Raw genomic sequence first — 19,579 nt, 5'->3', positions numbered from 1 at the left:
GCCTATCATTTGCAGGATGAACAGGATGTCTGAAGAATCTGGAGATGATGGGATGCTATCACCAAAAGCTTCCCTCTCTGATTGCAGCTGTAGTCCATGACTTCAGGGGGTCATGGTTAGCAGTTTTTTGTGCTAAGTGCAATGCCATTTTCCCCTTGCAGGCTGAAGCTTCTGTGATTTTTGAGGGTATCAATCTGGCTAGAGCACTAAAGTTGAATGAGGTGGAGGTGGAGAGTGATTGCCTTAAAAGACTGGGTGCTGGCAGCCATAGAGATGTGGTCAAATCCAAGACATCCTCAGGTTAAGAAAGGAGATGGTGATCTCCTTCTCTTTTGTGAGTAGATTGGGGAATAGAGCTGCTCACCAAGCAGCTAATTGGTTGATGAAGAATATTTTACTTTAGGATCATTTTCCTTTGTGGTTCGCTAAGGAATAAAAACCGACAAACAGACCAACTAAAACAAAGCAGCAACAACAGAATAAAACCACAAGACACAGACCTAAAAAACAAAAGCAATCGAAGAGCCTAAAAATCCATAATTTGCAGTAAATTCCTTGAGTTTTCAAAAAACAGCAAGTTACCCAAATGGTTCACATTAAATCTCACTTTTGAGCCTCTTACCCCATTCACTTCTACATTAGCTATTGTACTAAAATTACTCGTTAGTCTCAGTATATAGAAAGATAATGAATCTATACCTGTGAATCCTCACTCCCACTGGCAATAAAAGCTTGGTTAAATCCACCAAAGCAGGACCTAATGACTAATCGAGTGCGTTTATGACCCTTGTACTTGGCAATGAGCTTCGGATCACCTTCAATGCTCCAAAGATGGATTTCTTGGTTTAGAAGATTAATAAGTACAAAATTACTGTCCCTGGATAACGAAAAGGAAGTTATGGGTTGAACCTCTTTAATCAATTTCTCAACTTTTGCTTCCCTGTCAAATAGCAGGACTGCAGTTTCTTGACACATGGTAATAATCTCCTTTCCATCATTTGTGATGGCTAAGTCTGAAATCTTTAGTGTCCGTTGTCCCTTCCAGCATTCCAACTCTTTCCCATCCAAATCCCAGATGCAAATGCTCTTGTCAGATACACCAGAGAATACATGTTTCCCATCTGGAGACCATCCACAGGAGATCAATCCATGACCATCTTTTTCATAAACAAGGAGGCATTCACCAGAGCTTACATCCCAGCATCTGATAACCTCTTCCATTCCACAGGTGAGGAGTTTGCAGTCATCAGGACTCCAAGACACAGTCAACACTGGCTTCTGGTGACCTTCTAGTTTGTGTTTCAAGGACATTCCACCCTCATTAACCTGAAATATTGCTTCTGTTAGGATACTGGGTAGCAGAAGTTAATGGTGAAACTAGATGAAATAACAAAAAGAGGTAGAATAGTATATACTTCTATTAACAAAAATAGCACAAAACAAAGAAAACTTTTACTGCAGTAGTATGATAAATAAAATATTTTTTATCAATAATTGAACTTTATTATTAAGCTTTATATCATATCTTTACAAGCATCCCTTAGAGAGGCACAAGCTGCTACCTCTCATGCATAAAAAGAAATCACATTACAAATGTGCCATGAACAAAATAGACCTCTCCATCCCTTGCTTAGCCAAAGCATCTGCCATCCCATTTGGGAAAACAACTCCAAAGTTTTGATCCAGTGGATCACCCTAACCATCACACAAATCCTGATTTCTTCCTTGCTTCTTTGCTTTTCTAAGAATATTCTTGCATTCCTCTCCTCCAAGATGGTCCGAATCAAGGTTGCTCTGACACATCTCCACATTATCCTCCCACTTTTCTTTGGCCACGTAAATAGAGAGGGATCAAATAACATATTAACCTCCATTGGTAAAGTCCACCTACACCCACTTTTCTTTGTCAGTAAATCATGACAACTCTCATTACTGGATTTGCATAAGACACACCAGTTAGCGAAGAGATAGGAATTAGGTCTTCTCTTTTGTATCAAGTCCATAGTATTTATCTTCCAATGAACTACTTCCCAGCAAAAAACTCTTACTTTGGGTGGAATGGGTCTACACCAAAACTCTTTAAAGGGAAAGGAAGAAACTGAAGAATCACAAAAGGTCTTGACCAAAGAAACACAAGAAAACAAACCCTTGGGGTTGGGGTCCAAATATGCTTATCAGGTTTACCGAGGTCCAAGCAAACCTCATGAAGGAGTTGTAGAAGATCAGCACAAGCGAAGAGTTCGTTATCCAAAAGACCTCTATGGAATTGGAGTCCTAACTAAGGCCCACTAGGTGTATTGGAGGAACAACAAATCTTGAGACACACTCATTTTTGTACAAAGAATGAAGGAATGAGAGATCCATCCCATGAACGCTCAAAGATTGTGGAATAAGGGGGCGAATTTCAAAAATTTTTCTTTCCCATCGACTGGGAATCACATTCCCTATTTAGAAAATCATATTTTCAATGATCATTCTTGAATCTTAAACTAAACCAGATCTGAACCAAAAGAAATAGGAGAGAATTATACCTGATACGGAGAAGTAATATCTCTCAACGAAGGTGTTCACACCCAAAGAATGATCCAAAGACTGCTCCCACTGAAAATGGCGCAGTGCAGGATGGAGCAGAATCAGCAGTGTTCTTCCCCAAGAACTCTGTCCTTCGCAAGAATCAGTAGAATGGTACGTGAGCACAGCTTCCTTTCAATCATTTCTCAAAGAACTGATGTCAAGATCCAATCTTGACTTCTCCCACAACTGGAGATCGAACTGGCAAACAGGGCGGCAAGAACATGGAGGCGGCAAGAGAGTATTCGCAGGGTGTAGAATTCTCTCTTCTTGATTTCAGCACTAAAGAGGATCTGATGTATATCTCCTAAAGGCTGCCACCCCCTCCTTCTTTTGTTAACTTAAAAGATCAACTTCTAATCCCATTAGGAGCTACTTATCCAAATCATATTTGGATCAGCCTTCTCTTCTAGTGAAAAGGATAAACCCTTATCTTATCTGCAGATTAGATCAGCTTTCTCCTAATCCCATTAGGAGGTTTCTAGATCTGAATCACATTTAGATCTGTACTTTCTGAGTGGATAGGATTAAGACCCTATCCTATCTACTAATCCATCTCAGAATTCGCCCCTTTAATTAACTAAATAAATAGCCCAGTTTGAAATGGGCTTTAGGCCCATTAAGCTTATGTGCTCACTTAACCTTCCTAACTACTACCCAGTTGGGCTTCTTTGTATGGCGTGGGACCCAAGCATTGATCTACACATCAGCCACATGGGTTCGGCCCAGCCTTTGTTACAAGGCCTGGTCGAATACACTGTTAAAGATAGTGCACCCCCTGAAACCCATTGAATGGGCTCTATGGGCCCAACACTTACCCTAAATGGTCCCTGGGCCAAGCCACCTTGTAACACCCAGGGACTGTGGGCAGTTGCAAGATTAGCCCATCAGGTATTATCCTCAATGGTCTTACACTTAACCTCTCAGCCCTTAATGATCATACTCTGCCTGACAAGAGAGGACCTTTCCCTCGGCTGCAAGGAACAGTGTTGCACTCTCCACTTATATGGATCCCGGGAATTAAAACCCTTTTGCAAACATTTTAGAAACCATAATATATATACTTTTATATCTCATATAAAATATATTTTGCAAAACAAATCTCAACGGTTGAAATCGACTACCGATAGTCTTGGTTTCCAACAGTGAGAGTGCATCCCCGATCATTACCTTTGTCCGACAAAGGGGCTGATCCTGTCACTATGATCACCCACTCAGATGAATTCTCAGATTCTCCCAACATACCCAGGTTTTGACCCCCGCTAAGGATCATATTGATTGGTACATCAAAGATAGCCCGATCTGACACCTAGTGCAGTATCATAATCGAGTCTAGGGGTTGGGTGTAAATTTCTAGTTTTGCCCATCAATCTCCAAGGTCCACGGCAACACTAGAAATCTGGTCCACATCAAAGATTCAATTAATCCCACACTGTATGTGCCTAGGGTCTCACCCCGGTAGTTGAGACAAGCCACCCCAACCGACTTGGTGGCACCACAGTGTCAGCCTCGTCATGATAGGTCTCCCCAGACCGACCCACTGGCTGTGAACATTCTAAACTAACACGAGTCTCAATAAGTGTCCAGTTTAAGGGTATTACACATAAACATACCAAGGGAATATGAATCAAATATGCACTTTTATTCATTTACAATAAACTAATAAAGTACATCAATTTTGATTGAAGCTAAGGGCATACAAAACTATTTAACAACTCCCACTTGCACTTAGGTCCAATCAGGTACTAGTCGGAGTCCCATGTTTTCCACGTGTTTCTCAAATACTTGCTGTGATAGTGGCTTTGTCAATGGGTGTGCTACATTTTCTGCTGATGCTACCTTCTGAATCAGGACGTCCCCTCTACCAACAATCTCCCGCAGTACATGGTACTTCCTCTCGATGTGCTTTGACTTCGAGTGGGCTCGTGGCTCCTTAGCCTGAGCAATGGCTCCATTGTTGTCACACAACAATGGGATGGGTGATGTGTCAAACGAAACTACTCCCAACTCATGAATGAACTTCTTCATCCACACGGCTTCTTTGGCAGCCTCACTTGCGGCAATGTACTTGGCCTCGGTCGTGGAGTCTGCAGTGGACCCCTGTTTGCTGCTTTTTCAGCAAACAGCACACGATCTTATCGTGAAAACATATCCAGATGTAGACTTTCTATCATCTGGGTCTGACTAGAAATCGGCATTTGTATACCCTTGGATCTGTAGTGAGCTACCGTCAAATACTAGACAAAACTCTTTTGTCCTTCGAAGGTACTTAAGTATGTTTTTCACAGCAGTCCAATGCTCCTGCCGTGGGTTGGCCTGAAATCTGCTTACTACACTCACTGCCTGAGCTATGTCAGGACGAGTGCACAGCATGGCATACATGATGCTCCCTACGGCAGAGGCATAGGGAACGTCTTTCATGCCATCAATCTCCCCAGAAGTTTTAGGAGACATCTTCTTGGAGAGAGTGACTCCATGCCTGAAAGGAACATTTCCTTTTTTGGAGTTTTCCATGCTGTATCATTTGACTATTTTGTTAATGTAGGCAGATTGGGATAATCCTATTATCTGCTTCGATCTATCTCTATAGAGTCGAAGACCCAGTATATAAGAGGCTTCTCCAAGTTCTTTCTTGGAGAATTGCTGTGATGGCCATACTTTCACCGTATTTAACATACCTACATCATTCCTAATGAGTAGAATGTCATTTACATACAGAACCAAGAAGGTAACCTTATCTCCACTGTACTTCCTGTAGACACAGGGTTCATTCAGTTTCTGCTCGAAGTCAAATGATTTGACGGCAGAGTCAAAATGGATGTTCCAACTTCTAGAAGCTTGCTTAAGTCCATAAATGGATTTATTAAGTTTACATACCATGTTTTCCTGATCTGCAGCAATGAAGCCTTGCGGCTGCTGCATATAGATATCTTCAGTAAGATCTCCATTCAGGAATGTAGTTTTGACATCCATTTGCCAAATCTCATAATCATGGTATGCTGCTATAGCTAGCAGGGTCCTAATGGATTTAAGCATGGCCACAGGCGAAAAGGTTTCCTCATAATCGATGCCCTCTTTCTGAGTGTACCCTTTTGCCACTAGACGAGCCTTGAAGGTCTCAACCTTACCATCGGGGCCCTTCTTCCTCTTGTAAATCCATTTGCAACCAATTGCTTTTACCCTGGAGGGCGGATCAAATAGAGTCCAGACTCCATTGGTCTCCATTGAGTCCATCTCTGCTCTCATGGCCTCCACCCACTTCTAGGAATCTATGTCCAACATAGCTTCCGTGTAAGTCACGGGATCCTCCTCACTAGTCAAGGTTTCCACCAGGTAACTATCCTAGTCATAACCATAATGGACTGGTGGCCTGGATACCCGAGTGGATCTTCTAGGTTGGTCATTTCCTAGAACTTGTGGGACATCTCCCATTGCTCCTGAGCTCTCCTCATCAAGAACAATTTCCTGACGATGGGTGTCTAGGATATAGTCGGTTTCCAAGAATTGCGCATTATGACTGCAGAACACTTTCTGCTCACTTGGGTCATAGAATAGGTAACCTACATAGCCTTTTGAGTAGCCTACAAATATGCAATGGCTGGTCTTGGATTTCAACTTGTCTGCACTCGTTCTTTTAACGTGTGCTGGACAACCCCAAATCTTCAAGTGTCTGACACTTGGTTTCTTTCCGGTCCAAAATTTATATGGAGTATTCGGAACCGATTTGCTTGGAACCCGATTCAACACATAAATCGCAGTCTCTAATGCGTAACTCCAAAAGGATGTGGGTAACTCTAAGTGTATGAGAAGCGACCGGACCATATCCAATAAGGTCCTATTCCTCCTCTCCGAAACACCGTTAAGTTGTGGTGTAGCAGGAGGAGCTAATTGTGATACTATCCCATTGTCCTTTAAGTAGTCATTGAATTCGTCAAAGAGATACTTGCCACCTCGATCTGATCGAAGGGCCTTAATTTCTCTCCCTAACTGTTTTTCGACCTCTTGTCTGAACTCTTTGAACTTTTCAAAGGATTCAGACTTGTTTCTCATGAGGTACACGTAACCGTATCGTGAAAAATCATCTGTGAAGGTGATGAAATACACATGTTGATTTCGTGTCCTAACACTCAGGGAATCACATACATCAGTATGTATTGGGTCAAGTGTGCCCGTACATCTTTCAGGCTTACCATTAAATGGTCGTTTCGTCATCTTGCCTTGTAGGCAAGGCTCACAAGTGGGAAGATCTTCTACAATTAGAAAATCCAAAGGACCATCCTTTACCATCCTTGCGATTCGGTCAACACCGATGTGGCCAAGTCGATAATGCCACAGACACGTGGGATTAACTGTATCACGGGTTCTCTTCTTGGGGATTTCAGTCGACGTAGTTTCGGTTATGTTAGTTTCTAGAGAAGGATGTAGAACATAGAGACCGTTCTCTAGTTCCCCGTATGCGATGAATCTGTTGTTTTTTTTAATAGTAATCGTGTTACTAAAGAAGACAGAATAACCATCTGCACACAGTTTTGAGACAGAAATCAAATTTCTCCTTAAATTTTGCACATAAAGACAGTCTTTCAGTACAATTGGTCATTCTCTAAAAATTAACTCCACGGTTCCTATGGCCGCGGCTGCAACAATTGCAGTAGTCCCCAAGTAGAGTGTGACTTCTCCTTCACTTAGCCTTCTGCTTACCTTGAACCCCTGCAGTGAGTTACAAGCATGAGTTGAAACCCCATAGTCAATACACCAGGATGCAGAAACTACCAACAAATTGGTTTCTATAACACAAGTTTCGAAATTACCTTTCTTGGATTTCAGGTAGGCAGAACAGTTCCTTTTCCAGTGGCCGGTCTTCTTGCAGAAGTGACAGGCATCCGATGCTTTGTCTTTCTTCTGCTTCTTGCTCTTAGTGGCTTTCTTCTGAGGCTTCTTTGCCTTCCTCTTTCTCTTGTCTGTCTTGCCAGATTCAACAAGCATGGCTACAGGCTTATCCTTTCTAATCAGTTCTTCAGCTCTTTGCAACATATTGCTAAGCTCTTGTAAGCTGACATTCAGCTTGTTCATGTTATAGTTCATGAGGAACGGATTAAAGGAAGGAGGCAAAAAGTTAAAGATAGCATCTATTTGGGTTGCAAGGTCCAACCCAGATCCAAGAGCCTCCAGTTCATTAATGTATCCCATCATCTGAAGACAATGGTCGTGAACTTGTTGACCCTTGGACATTTGTGCGGTCATGAACTGTTTCAAGACCTTTTGTCGAGTAGAACGATTCTGCTCTTCATACATTGTCCTGAGACTGTCCAATATGTCTTTGGCAAGTTCGATTTGATCGAACTGCTTCTGTATCGGGTTGTCCAAGGAGGCAATGATGTTACACTGGGCAAGGGAGTTTTTCTCCTCCCATTCTTGATAGTCTCCCCTTCGGGCCACAGAAGCCCTATCACCCGGATGCTCCGGGGCAGGATTCTTTGCCACTTTGTCCAGCTTTTCAAAAGCTAGGACCAGCATAAGGTTCCTGTACCAGTCATCATAATTTGTGCCCTTCAACTTGTTGTCATCAAGCAGTTTTGAAAAAGATCCGTTTGCCATTTTTTAATAAAAGAGCAAACATCAGTCCACAACCTAATTTGATTCATGTTCATTTCATAGATATGGATTTTAATCTACGATCCATTTCCATTTATTCGTCTCTGAGATTTCCCTCCTTTCTCAGTGACGGAGACTACGGGTTGTCTCTGGAAATGTGGGAAATCACATAGGGTGCATGGAGCCAACTGTTTCAGCTGCATAACCCCACCACCTTTCTGTGAAGGATCATATCCACTCATCATATGAGTTTTCCTTTTGGCCTCTGTCAGACAAGGTTCAGAGCCATTTTCAGGTAAACCTTTTTGTCCAGTGAGTGCTTACCCTTCATATTCGTGAACGCCAAGGTACCGTGAGAGAGTTCCCATTTTCTGGTGAAGCTCCTCCCACATCGGTCTATGACGCCCTTATCATCTTATGAAACACTCAGACAAGTCCAACAGCAAATGGATAGCCCATTTTCTGGTGTTTTTCCTCATTACTGAAGGACCCATCCTCATGTTAATGATGGAAGGCCTTTAGAGAGTTCATCATATGAATCTCCCTATCACCTAGTTTGATTTAGGTCAAACCAAAGTGGCTACCACTGACTTTCATAAAGCCAGATTTCAGTGGGCCATGAATCGGCTAGGGTTCCGCACATAACCTCTTGATGAGGTGTGGGGCCCACCACTGAGGAAAGTCATCCAATGACCAAAAGGGACACCATGGAAATGATGTGCATTCAGCCATGGTGTGCGCAAGAGCCATTGTCGAATGAGCATGGGCCAAGTACTTATGGCCCATGTACGCAACACATCACACATCCATACATCTCATGCAGGGATAAATTGATCCAATCAATTAATTATCTGTAAGGCCCATTGGAAGCCCGTTAAAATTCCATAATATTAGCCATTAATATTATCTAGGTATATGGGCTGAATTAGGGTTACCCAGTTCGGCCCATATAGCTTTATCCTTTAAAATGGGCATTTGTAGTTTTAACTATTTAAAATTGGGCTTTTACAGGCTGGGCCAAATTAACCATTTAATTAAATATCAATCCTTAGACCCATTAGTGGGAAATTAGGGCTGACTTTCAACCTTGATTAAACCCTAAAATTGGTCCAAACAGTTTGAACCAATCTCGGTTCGAATGGGTCTAGGGTTTGATTTTTAATTAAATCCTTAATTCAAGAAAATAATCTAAAATTAAATACTGATAAAAGGAAAAACAAGAATCAGTCAATCAAGGCTGTTCGCACAATCCTTCCTGCAAAACAGAGGTTAGAACACAGAATGTAGTTTCACAAACTGCAAATCGCAGATAGCGTTTCTCTCATCTGCGAAATCTCCTTCTCTACGAAATCTCCTTTTCTGCGCCGCCATCTTTGATCCAAAATAAAAATAAATAGAAATCCTATTTCTATTAATAACTATATCAGATTGAATACCTATACATTGAGTCTAGAAAATAAAAAAAAAAGTTATTTACAGACCCAAAAATAATTCAAGAACTGCAAAATCGCAGGTTCCCTGCGCAAACCAAGAATTCGATCTCCTCTTGTATGAACAGCCCATAAATCAAGAAAATTATAAAGAACAATTCTAAATAATAATCAAATTTATTTAAAATTAATTTCAGATTATTTGCCCATCTGTTTTGGGAACAAATTTCCCAAAAAAACCATATCTGCGCAAATTGGGCAGAACGCCTTCTCCCTAATTGCGCAGGTTCAGATCTGAAACCGAATGGTTCAAGATTTGAACCATGGCTCTGATACCACTGAAGGGATGAGAGATCCATCCCATGGATGCCCAAAGATTGCGGAATAAGGGGGCGAATTTCAAAAATATTTCTCTCCCTTCAACTGGGAATCACATTCCCTATTTAGAAAATCATATTTTCAAAGATCATTCTTGAACCTTAAACTGAACCAGATCTGAACCAAAAGGAATATGAGAGAATTATACCTGATACGGAGAAGTAATATCTCCCAACGAAGGTGTTCATGCCCAAGGAAGGATCCAAAGACTACTCCCATTGAAGATGGTGCAGTGCAGGATGGAGCAGAATCAATAGTGTTCTTCCCCAAGAACTCTGTCCTTCGCAAGAATCAGTAGAATGGTACGTGAGCACAACTTCCTTTCAATCCTTTCTTAAAGAACTGATGTCAAGATCCTATCTTGACTTCTCCCACAACTGGAGATCGAACTGGCAAACAGGGCAGCAAGAACATGGAGGCGGCAAGAGAGTATTCGCAGGGTGCAGAATTCTCTCTTCTTGATTTCAGCACTAAAGAGGATCTGATGTATATTTCCTAAAGGCTGCCGCCCCCTCCTTCTTTTGTTAACTTAAAAGATCAACTTCTAATCCCATTAGGAGTTGTTTATCCAAATCATATTTGGATCAGCCTTCTCTTCTAGTGATAAGGATAAACCCTTATCTTATTTGTAGATTAGATCAGCTTTTTCCTAATCCCATTAGGAGGTTTCTAGATCTGAATTCAGATCAGGACTCTCTGAGTGGATAGGATTAAGACCCTATCCTATCTGCTAATCCATTTCAGAATTCGCCCCTTTATTTAACTAAATAAATAGCCTAGTTCGAAATGGGCTTTAGGCCCATTAATCTTATGTGCTCACTTAACCTTCCTAACTGCTGCCCAGTTGGACTTCCTTGTATGGCGTGGGACCCAAGCATTGATCTACACATCAGCCACATGGGTTCGGCCCAGCATTTGTTACAAGGCCTGGTCGAATACACTGTTAAAGACAGTGTACCCCCTGAAACCCATCGAATGGGCTCTATGGGCCCAACACTTACCCTAAGTGGTCCCTGGGCCAAGCCACCTTGTATCACCCAGGGACTATGGGCAGATGCAAGATTAGCCCATCAGGTATTATCTTCAATGGCTTACACTTAACCTCTCAGCCCTTAATGATCATACACTGTCCGACAAGAGAGGACCTCTCCCTCGGCTGCAAGGAACAGTGTTGCACTCTCCACTTATATGGATCCCGGGAATTAAAACCCTTTTGCAAACATTTTAGAAACCATAATATATATACTTTTATATCTCATATAAAATATACTTTGCAAAACTAATCTCAACGGTTGAAATCGGTTGCCGGTAGTCTTGGTTTCCAACAGTGAGAGTGCATCCCCGATCATTACCTTTGTCCGACAAAGGGGCTGATCCTGTCACTATGATCACCCACTCAGATGAATTCTCGGATTGTCCCAACATACCCAGGTTTTGACCCCCGCTAAGGATCTCACTGATTGGTACATCAAAGACAGCCCGATCCGACACCTAGTGCAGTATCATAATCGAGTCTAGGGGTCGGGTGTAACTTTCCAGTTTTGCCCATCAATCTCCAAGGTCCAGGGCAATACTGGAAATATGGTCCAGTTCAAAGATTCAATTAATCCCACATTGTATGTGCCTAGGGTCTCACCCCAATAGCTGAGATAAGCCACCCCCACCGACTTGGTGGCACCACAGTGTCAGCCTTGTCAGGATAGGTCTCCCCAGACCGACCCACTGGTTGTGAACATTCTAAACTAACACGAGTCTCAATAAGTGTCCAGTTTAACGGTATTACACAGAAACATACCAAGGGAACATGAATCAAATATGCACTTTTATTCATTTACAATAAACTCATAAAGTACATCAATTTTGATTGAAGCTAAGGGCATACAAAACTATCTAACAAGGAAACCAAGAGTATATGGAGGGGAAAAGCTCCTTTAATGGACAAGAACCAACCCAAGTATCCTCCCAATATTTAAGAGAAGCCCAGAGCAAACAATGTACCTGACGAAACAAAGAAAGAGAGGCAGAATGCTATGAACTACTTTCTAAGGTGAGGCCAGAGTAGCTCTGGTAGATACACCTGCACCCCAACCTTCCATGAATGCTAGCTATTACTTCATGTCACAGTCTGCCACTTTCCATCGACTACCTCCAAATCCATTTCCATAGCAGAGCCCTGTTCTTTTTATCCACACTACCAATCCCCAACCCTCCTTGTTGAAGATTCCTACACACAACCTCCCATTTAACCAGATGACCCTTCCTTCCATCACCCGACTCCCACAAAAAGTCCAAAATCTTTTAAATTTTCTTGGATTCTTTTTGGGGGATTCTAAAAACTGATAGGAAATAGATTGGCAGGTTAGAAAGTGTGGATTTAATCAGAGTAATCATTCCTCCTAAAGAAACATGTAGTCGTATGAGACTACTAACAGTCCAAGTTGTGGTGTATAATCAACAGGAAATTAAGAAGATGAGAGGAGAGAATGAGAGGAGAAAGAGAGAAGAGAAGACGAATTTGAAGGAAGGGTTTTAGAAAGGAAGAGGATGCTTAATCTGTAGCCCCCCTCTTTCTATTTATATTAATTCTGAAGTAAGGATAAGACTACTTACATGGCAAAAATAAAATCCTAATAAATGACTAACAACTAATTATGGACTGACTTAAATAACTAATAGTTGTATACGAGTACAATAGAAAGAGGTGGGGACCACATCAGTGGTTTCTACACTCCCCCTCAAGTTGGGAATAGATGTTTCCCAACTAATCTTTGGAACATAGCTTTATCTTCAAGAGGCTCTCCACCTTCTGCACTAATCTTGTGATTCTATTCCATAGGTGTATCGACTGGCTTAACACCCAACTTTCCTATTTCTTCTAACAAATCAAGGACATACTTCCTTTAAGAAACAAAGATTCCATGCTTGGACCGAGCTACCTCAATACCCAAGAAATATCGTAGCTCTCCCAAGTCTTTTACCTCAAATTCTTGATGGAGAAGTTTCTTAAGAGACTCAATTTCACTGTTATCATTCCCTGTTACTACAATGTCATCCACATATACAACAAGTAGAGTCAAGGAAATATCCACTTTCTTAATAAACAAAGTGTGATCTGATTGAGCCTGCACATAGCCAAACTTTTCAAGGGCTTGTCTGAATCTATCAAACCAAGCTTCAGGGGACTGTTTTAGTCCATACAAAGCTTTATTTAGCTGGAAAACCTTCTTAGCTGTCTCTGTACTATAAAAACCAGAAGGTAACTGTATGTACACTTCTTTTTGCAAGTCTCCATTGAGGAAGGCATTTTTAACATCCATTTGGAACAAGGGCCAAGAGTAACTAGCTGCAAGAGATAATAACACTCTAATAGTGGTCATTTTTGCTACTAGTGCGAAAGTCTCCAAGTAATCTATACCATAAGTCTGAGTAAATCCCTTTGCAACTAACCGGGCCTTATACCTTTCAATGGAACTATCAGCATTATGTTTCACAGTAAACACCCATTTACATCCAACTGGTTTCTTCCCTTTGGGTTGATCAACTAGCTCCTACATATTGTTTCTCAAAAGGGAATCCATTTCTACCTTCATTGCATCCTTCCACTCAGGAATGGTCAAGGCTTCCTATATTGTTCTGGGAATGGGAATATCAGCAATGGATGTAAGAAAGGACTTGTAAGAGGGAGAAAGATGATCATAGGACAAGAATTGTGAGATACAGTGGGTTGTGGATGAGGTGCAACGACGTTTTCCTTTATGGACTACAATGGGAATGTCAAGGTCATTCAATGGAAGTGAGGGCTCAGAAGATGGAGAAGGATCAATAGCAAAAGGCTCATCTGTAATGGAAGCTGGAAGAGATGTAGTACCTGGATCTAGATCGTTAGAAGGAATTGGGGCTGGCCTGGACTGCTGATGACCGAAATCAACCTGCCTCCACCATCTATGATAAACTCTCAAATCCCGACATTTTTGACAACCCTCCCCATTACACCTCTCTTCACTCAATGGAACAGGTAAATGGACTTCTGATGTGTTAACCCCAACCTTACTACTCCCCCCTGAGAAGAAACCCTAGAGTAATAAGGTACATCCTCAAAGAAAGTAACATCAATGGATACAAATCTCTTTCCCGAAGTAGGTTCATAGCAGCAGTATCCCTTTTGAGTTTGTGCATAACCAAGGAAAATACATTTTGAGGCTTTAGGGTCAAATTTGGAACGATGAGGGCCAAGAGTTTGCATGAAGCAGGTACAACCAAAGGTTTTAAGAGGGACAAAAAACAACTCTTTATCAAGATATAAAAGGGTGAATGGAGGTTTCATGTCAAGAACCCGTGAAGGGATTTAGTTGATGAGATACACAGCTGTGAGAATGGCATCTCCCCAGAAATGTATAGGCACATTGGAGTTAAATATGATACTTCTAGCTACTTCCAATAAGTGCCTATTCTTTCTCTGAGCCACCCATTCTGTTGCGGGGTATGAGGGCAGGTACTCTGATGGATAATCCCATGGTCAAGAAAATAAGAGGCTAGTGATGTTTTAAAGTATTTTCTGACATTATCGGATTTAAAAATTTTGATTTTTACCCCAAACTGGGTTAAAATCATATGATGAAAGGTTTGGGTCAGGGTAGGAACCTCATCTCGAGAATGCATCAAGTAGACCCAAGAAAATCAGGTGTAGTCATCAACAAACAGCAAGGAGTATCTGTACTCCCCCATAGCAGTGATGTGATATGGTCCCCAAACATCAGTATGCACAATGTCAAAAGGAACACTACTCTTATTACTTAATGAATAGGTTGTTCTACAATGCTTTACAAGCTCACAACTTTCATACTTTAAATTGGACATCTGGATAGATTCAAATAAACTAGGAAACAAGCTTTTCAGGGACCTAAAGGATAAATGACCTAATCGGTTATGCCAAAGCATGACTTGACCAATAGACTGAGAAACAAAAAACCCTCTAACTTCACTATCTTCCCACTGTGGACTTCCTCCAAGCAAATAGATTTCATTTGTCTCACAGCCAGTCCCAATCACTTTCCTTGTCTCCAAGTCCTAAAAATCACATTGATCAGGAAAAAATGTTACTAAGCAATCCTGGTTTTTAGTAATGCTACTAGCTGAAAGTAAATTGGTGCTAAGTTTAGGAACATGCAGAACAGAAGACAAGGAAATGGCACTAGACAACTTGATATCTCCCTTGCTAGAAATGGGAACAAGTGATCCATCAACAATGGACACCTTGCCTTTACCAGAGGATAAGTGATAGGTAGTAAATAGTGAAGGCAAACCAGTCATATGATCAGATGCACATAAGTCTACTACCCAACAATGTTCAGTTTTACTTGGAGCTGGAGCATGATAAGATGAGGCCCGTGCACCTGAATGAGCAAATGCTGAGGTGGGAGGAGCTGATGTTGTGACTGGCTGAGATGATGATGTTGAATTACCAACCTCCTTTTCCAACTGAGTCAAGGCAGCTTGGACAGCAACTAGAGTGTCTAGTGATGTTGCTCTTGTGCCTGATGAGGTTGCACAATCAGTAGTAACAACTATATTAGCATTCCCCTTTTCTTCCTTCTTCATATCTCTCTCCTTATCCCCTCCAAACTTGGGTTTAGTTGCTGCCAAGGCTGATTCAAGTGGCAAATGCCGTAATATAACTTTCCTTCTACTTTCTTCACTATGCACTAGAGAGTAAGCTTGTAATAGGGTCACACTGTCTCTTATTCGAAGTTGTTGTCTTAGAATGTCATACTCAGAATTCAGACCAGCTAGAAACTCAAATTCCCTATTGGTTTGAACCTATTTTATGTAGGCCTGTGCATCCTTTTGGCTTTCCGACTCAATTGTTTCTAAGTGATCAATCTCATGCCACAAGGATTTCAAGGTGGAAAAATAAACCAAGATTGGCTTCTCTCCTTGCTTAAGGTTATTTACCTTACATTTTAGCTCATAGGCCCTAGCAACATTGAGGGGTTGGGAGTAAGTTTCTTTCATGATATCCCAAATTTCTTTAGCTATTTTTGCTCATAAATAATTTCGGCTGATATGTGGCTGCATGGAGTTACATAGCCATGTCATAACCAAATAGTTCTTCTGAACCCATTTGGTATATATTTGGTCCTCCATGGCTGGTTCCTTGACATCTCCCAGTAAAAAACTTAGCTTTCCTCTACCTCCAATAGCCATCATGGTTGATTGGGCCCACTCTAGGTAGTTTGACCCATCAAATTTTATAGTGGTAATCTGAAAAGTGTTCTTAGGTATGCTACCAGCACCACTAGCCCCTAAAAGGTTTTCCCCTTGGCTCTTAAACTCCATTCTTTGTCAAGAAAAGATTAAAGAATGCCTCTTGTATCACTAAGACTGGGTAATCTCACCCAAAATTTGTTAACAGCCAAATCTACTTTATCCTTCTAGGTCAGCAATCCACCCAAAAAGGTAACATTCCAAGAACAATTTAGAGTGTAGGGCTGAAACTAACTGCAGCCCTAGAATTGGTGACAGTCAAGAATCTAGAATCTTGAACCTAGAACCAGTCAAAGGTCAAGAAACAAGCCAAGAACACAATCAATGGCTAGAAAATGGGGGATCTCTTAGCCGTACTTCTTAAAGTAACCAAAAGCTATTCTTTTAATGTATCAAGAACAGTTTAGGAGGAAAAAACTTTCAGTCGAACCTTTGACATAACCAGAAAAGGTAATCTTTTAATAGATCAATATCAAAGATTAACATCAACAAAACTCTAGTCGCAACCTTAAAAAATAAGTCTAAACCCTAATCTTGAGGGTTCTTCTTTCTGACTTTCTAGTCACAACCTTCAAAATCAAGTCTGAACCCTAATCTTGAGGGTTCTTCCTTCTGACCCTTCCTGATTGTTGGTCATCCTCTGATGCCTCAGCAACAATCTCCAAGATTCAGATGATGATCCCTTTTGCTGGAAATTTTCCAACCCTAGGAAATTCTTATGCAGCTGGCCATGTTAGACTATCATAAGATTTCCTAGGTTGGCTCTAATACCATGTAGTTGTATGAGACTATAACAGCCCAAGCTGTAGTGTATAATCAACAGGAAATTAAGAAGATGAGAGGAGAGAATGAGAGGAGAAAGAGAGAAGAAGAGAAGAAGAATTCGAAGGAAGGGTTTCAGAAAAGAAGAGGATGCTTAGTCTACCGCCCCCCTCTTTCTATTTATATTAATTTTGAAGTAAGGATAAGACTGTTTACATGGAAAAAATAAAATCCCAATAAAAGACTAACAACTAATTGTGGACAGACTTAAATAACTAATAGTTGTATACGAGTACAATAGAAAGAGGCGGGGACCACATCAGTTGTTTCTACAAAACATAATTCCTCTTCCAAGCTGCCAGTTTCTTTCCACATCTCTCCATTATGGGGTTCCGGAATCTACTCTCCTTAGGGTTTTCACCTAGAGGAAGTCCTAGGAAGGTCAAAGGCCAACTAGCAATAGGACACTCTAAGATAAGCTCAAACTTCTTCACCAACTCTTCCTCCAAGTTGATTCCTGCTATGCAGTTCTTATCAAGGTTGACTTTCAAATTAGAGATAAGCTCAAACTTCTTCACCAACTCCTTCAGATTCCTTACCAAAATTTGCTCTCCACCCTCACAAAAGATTATAATGTCATCAACAAACTATAGATGAATAATTGGGGTCTTCTTCCAATTTTCCATCCTTTTATTAAAGTCTCCTTATCAGCCATTAAGATCATTCTACTAAAGGCATCCGCTATTAGGGTGAAGAGAAAGGGTGAGAAAGAATCACCTTGCCTCAAACCCCAATGAGTAGGAAAGAAGCCTCTAACAATCCCATTAACGAAAATGGAATAATGGCAAGACTTAACACAACCATAGATCCATTTGCACCATCTCTCCCCAAAACCACAATTTCTCGTCACATTAATAAGGCAGATCCAACCCATCAATTCATAAGCTTTCTCTAGGTCCAACTTGCACACAAAACCTTTCCTTCTTAATCTTTTCAAATCCTCCATACATTCATTTGCAACTGGAGTTTGATCAACTATTTGCCTCCCTTGAATGAAAGCCCCTTGATTTTGAGTGATTGCAGTTGGGAGAACTAATTTTAGTCTCAATTAAAGGACCCTAGCTAAGATATTGTAAATGTAGGTTACTAGGCTGATTGGTTTGAAGTCCTTTGGGTGACTGGTATCTTCTCTTTAGTATAAGAGTTAGAAAGGTCACATTCACTCCTAAACTAATCCTATCATGCTCTACAAATTCATTGAAGACCTCAACCAAGTCATCTTTCACAATTCCCAACAATCTTGGTAAAAAGCCATTGTAAAACCATCTGGCCCTTGGGCTTTGGATTTGTCCTTTAAAAATACTACCTTCCAAATTTCCTCTTCTACAAAATCCCTTTCCAACCAATTTGCTAACTCAATCTCCACACAAAGCCACTCAATTCCCTCCGCACTCATTCTCTCATTCAAAGGCCTCATAAAAAATGATTTGAAATGGTCCACAAAAATCTTAGCAATTTCCTCCTGATTGGTCATCTCCTGCCCTTCTATTTTTAAGTTGGCCACATAATTCTTCCTCCTCCCATTTGCCAAGGCATGAAAGAATTTTGTATTACCATCCCCTTCTTTAATCCACTTGCATCTAGATTTTTGTCTCCAACAAATCTCTTCCCATAAAAGCACTTCTTCCATCTCTTTCTTAATCCTACATCTTAACGCTCTTTCCTCCGCCACTAGAGTCCCCTGGGCTTTTTTCTCATCTATCTCCTCTAATTTAGATAAGAGAGTGATCTTTTGTTCCTCTAATCTTCCAAACTATTCCCTATTCCATTCCTTAATTCTCTCTCTCAACCACTTCAATTTTTTGTGAAACATCACCCCTTTCCACTCCACTCCCCTTAACTCCTTCCACCAATCCTCCACCTTTTTCACAAAGCCTGGATGTGTAAGCCACATGTTTTCAAACCTAAACGAGGTAGGGCCATTTGAAAAGGTTTCAAGACCTAATTTAATAGGATAGTGATCCAAGGTGGCTCTAGGCAAAGCTATCGACATTAGGTTTCCTACATGGGATTTCCATAATTCATTAAAAAGGAATCTCCCCATAGGGGGATTTCCTGAAAATTCGATCAAGTGAATTGGGCTTGCAATAGGGGGATTTCCTTCAATTCGCAAGTCTACAAATTCATTGAATCTCCTCATACTAGTGGTGACATGTTGGTTGGGGTTGTTTGTCTTGTTTGAAAATCTCACCACATTAAAATCCCCTACCATACTCCACGACCCATCCCATAAACCCCTAATAGCATAGAATTTCTTCCACATTTCATTTCTTTCCCAATATCTATTTGAACCATAAACATTGGTAAGTACCCATATGAATTCATCCCTAATGTTTTTGAATTTCAATGAAACTGAGAAGCTCCCTATCAATTTCTCCATTGATTCAACCACATCATCCTTCCACATTATCACCATTCCCATTGAGGTCCCGCAAGAAGGAAGAAAAGACCATCTAATACCCCTTGAACCCCATATGCTTCTTATCCATTTCCCATCATCCCGATTAGTTTTGTTTCTTGAA

At 41.0% G+C, this 19,579-nt stretch overlaps 1 pseudogene; it reads right to left on the bottom strand.

Moving 5' to 3' along the window:
* Positions 1-693: 693 nt before the first annotated feature.
* The window catches only part of LOC148865965 (WD repeat-containing protein 26 homolog), a 117,624-nt pseudogene continuing 98,738 nt past the window's right edge, over positions 694-19,579 (bottom strand).

The sequence above is a fragment of the Nelumbo lutea genome, chromosome 3 (genome assembly GCF_056320005.1).
Source record: "Nelumbo lutea isolate HS-2025 chromosome 3, American lotus-T2T, whole genome shotgun sequence".
In the NCBI taxonomy this organism is placed as follows: Eukaryota; Viridiplantae; Streptophyta; class Magnoliopsida; order Proteales; family Nelumbonaceae; genus Nelumbo; species Nelumbo lutea.
This window is presented reverse-complemented; position numbering and strand designations above follow the sequence as displayed.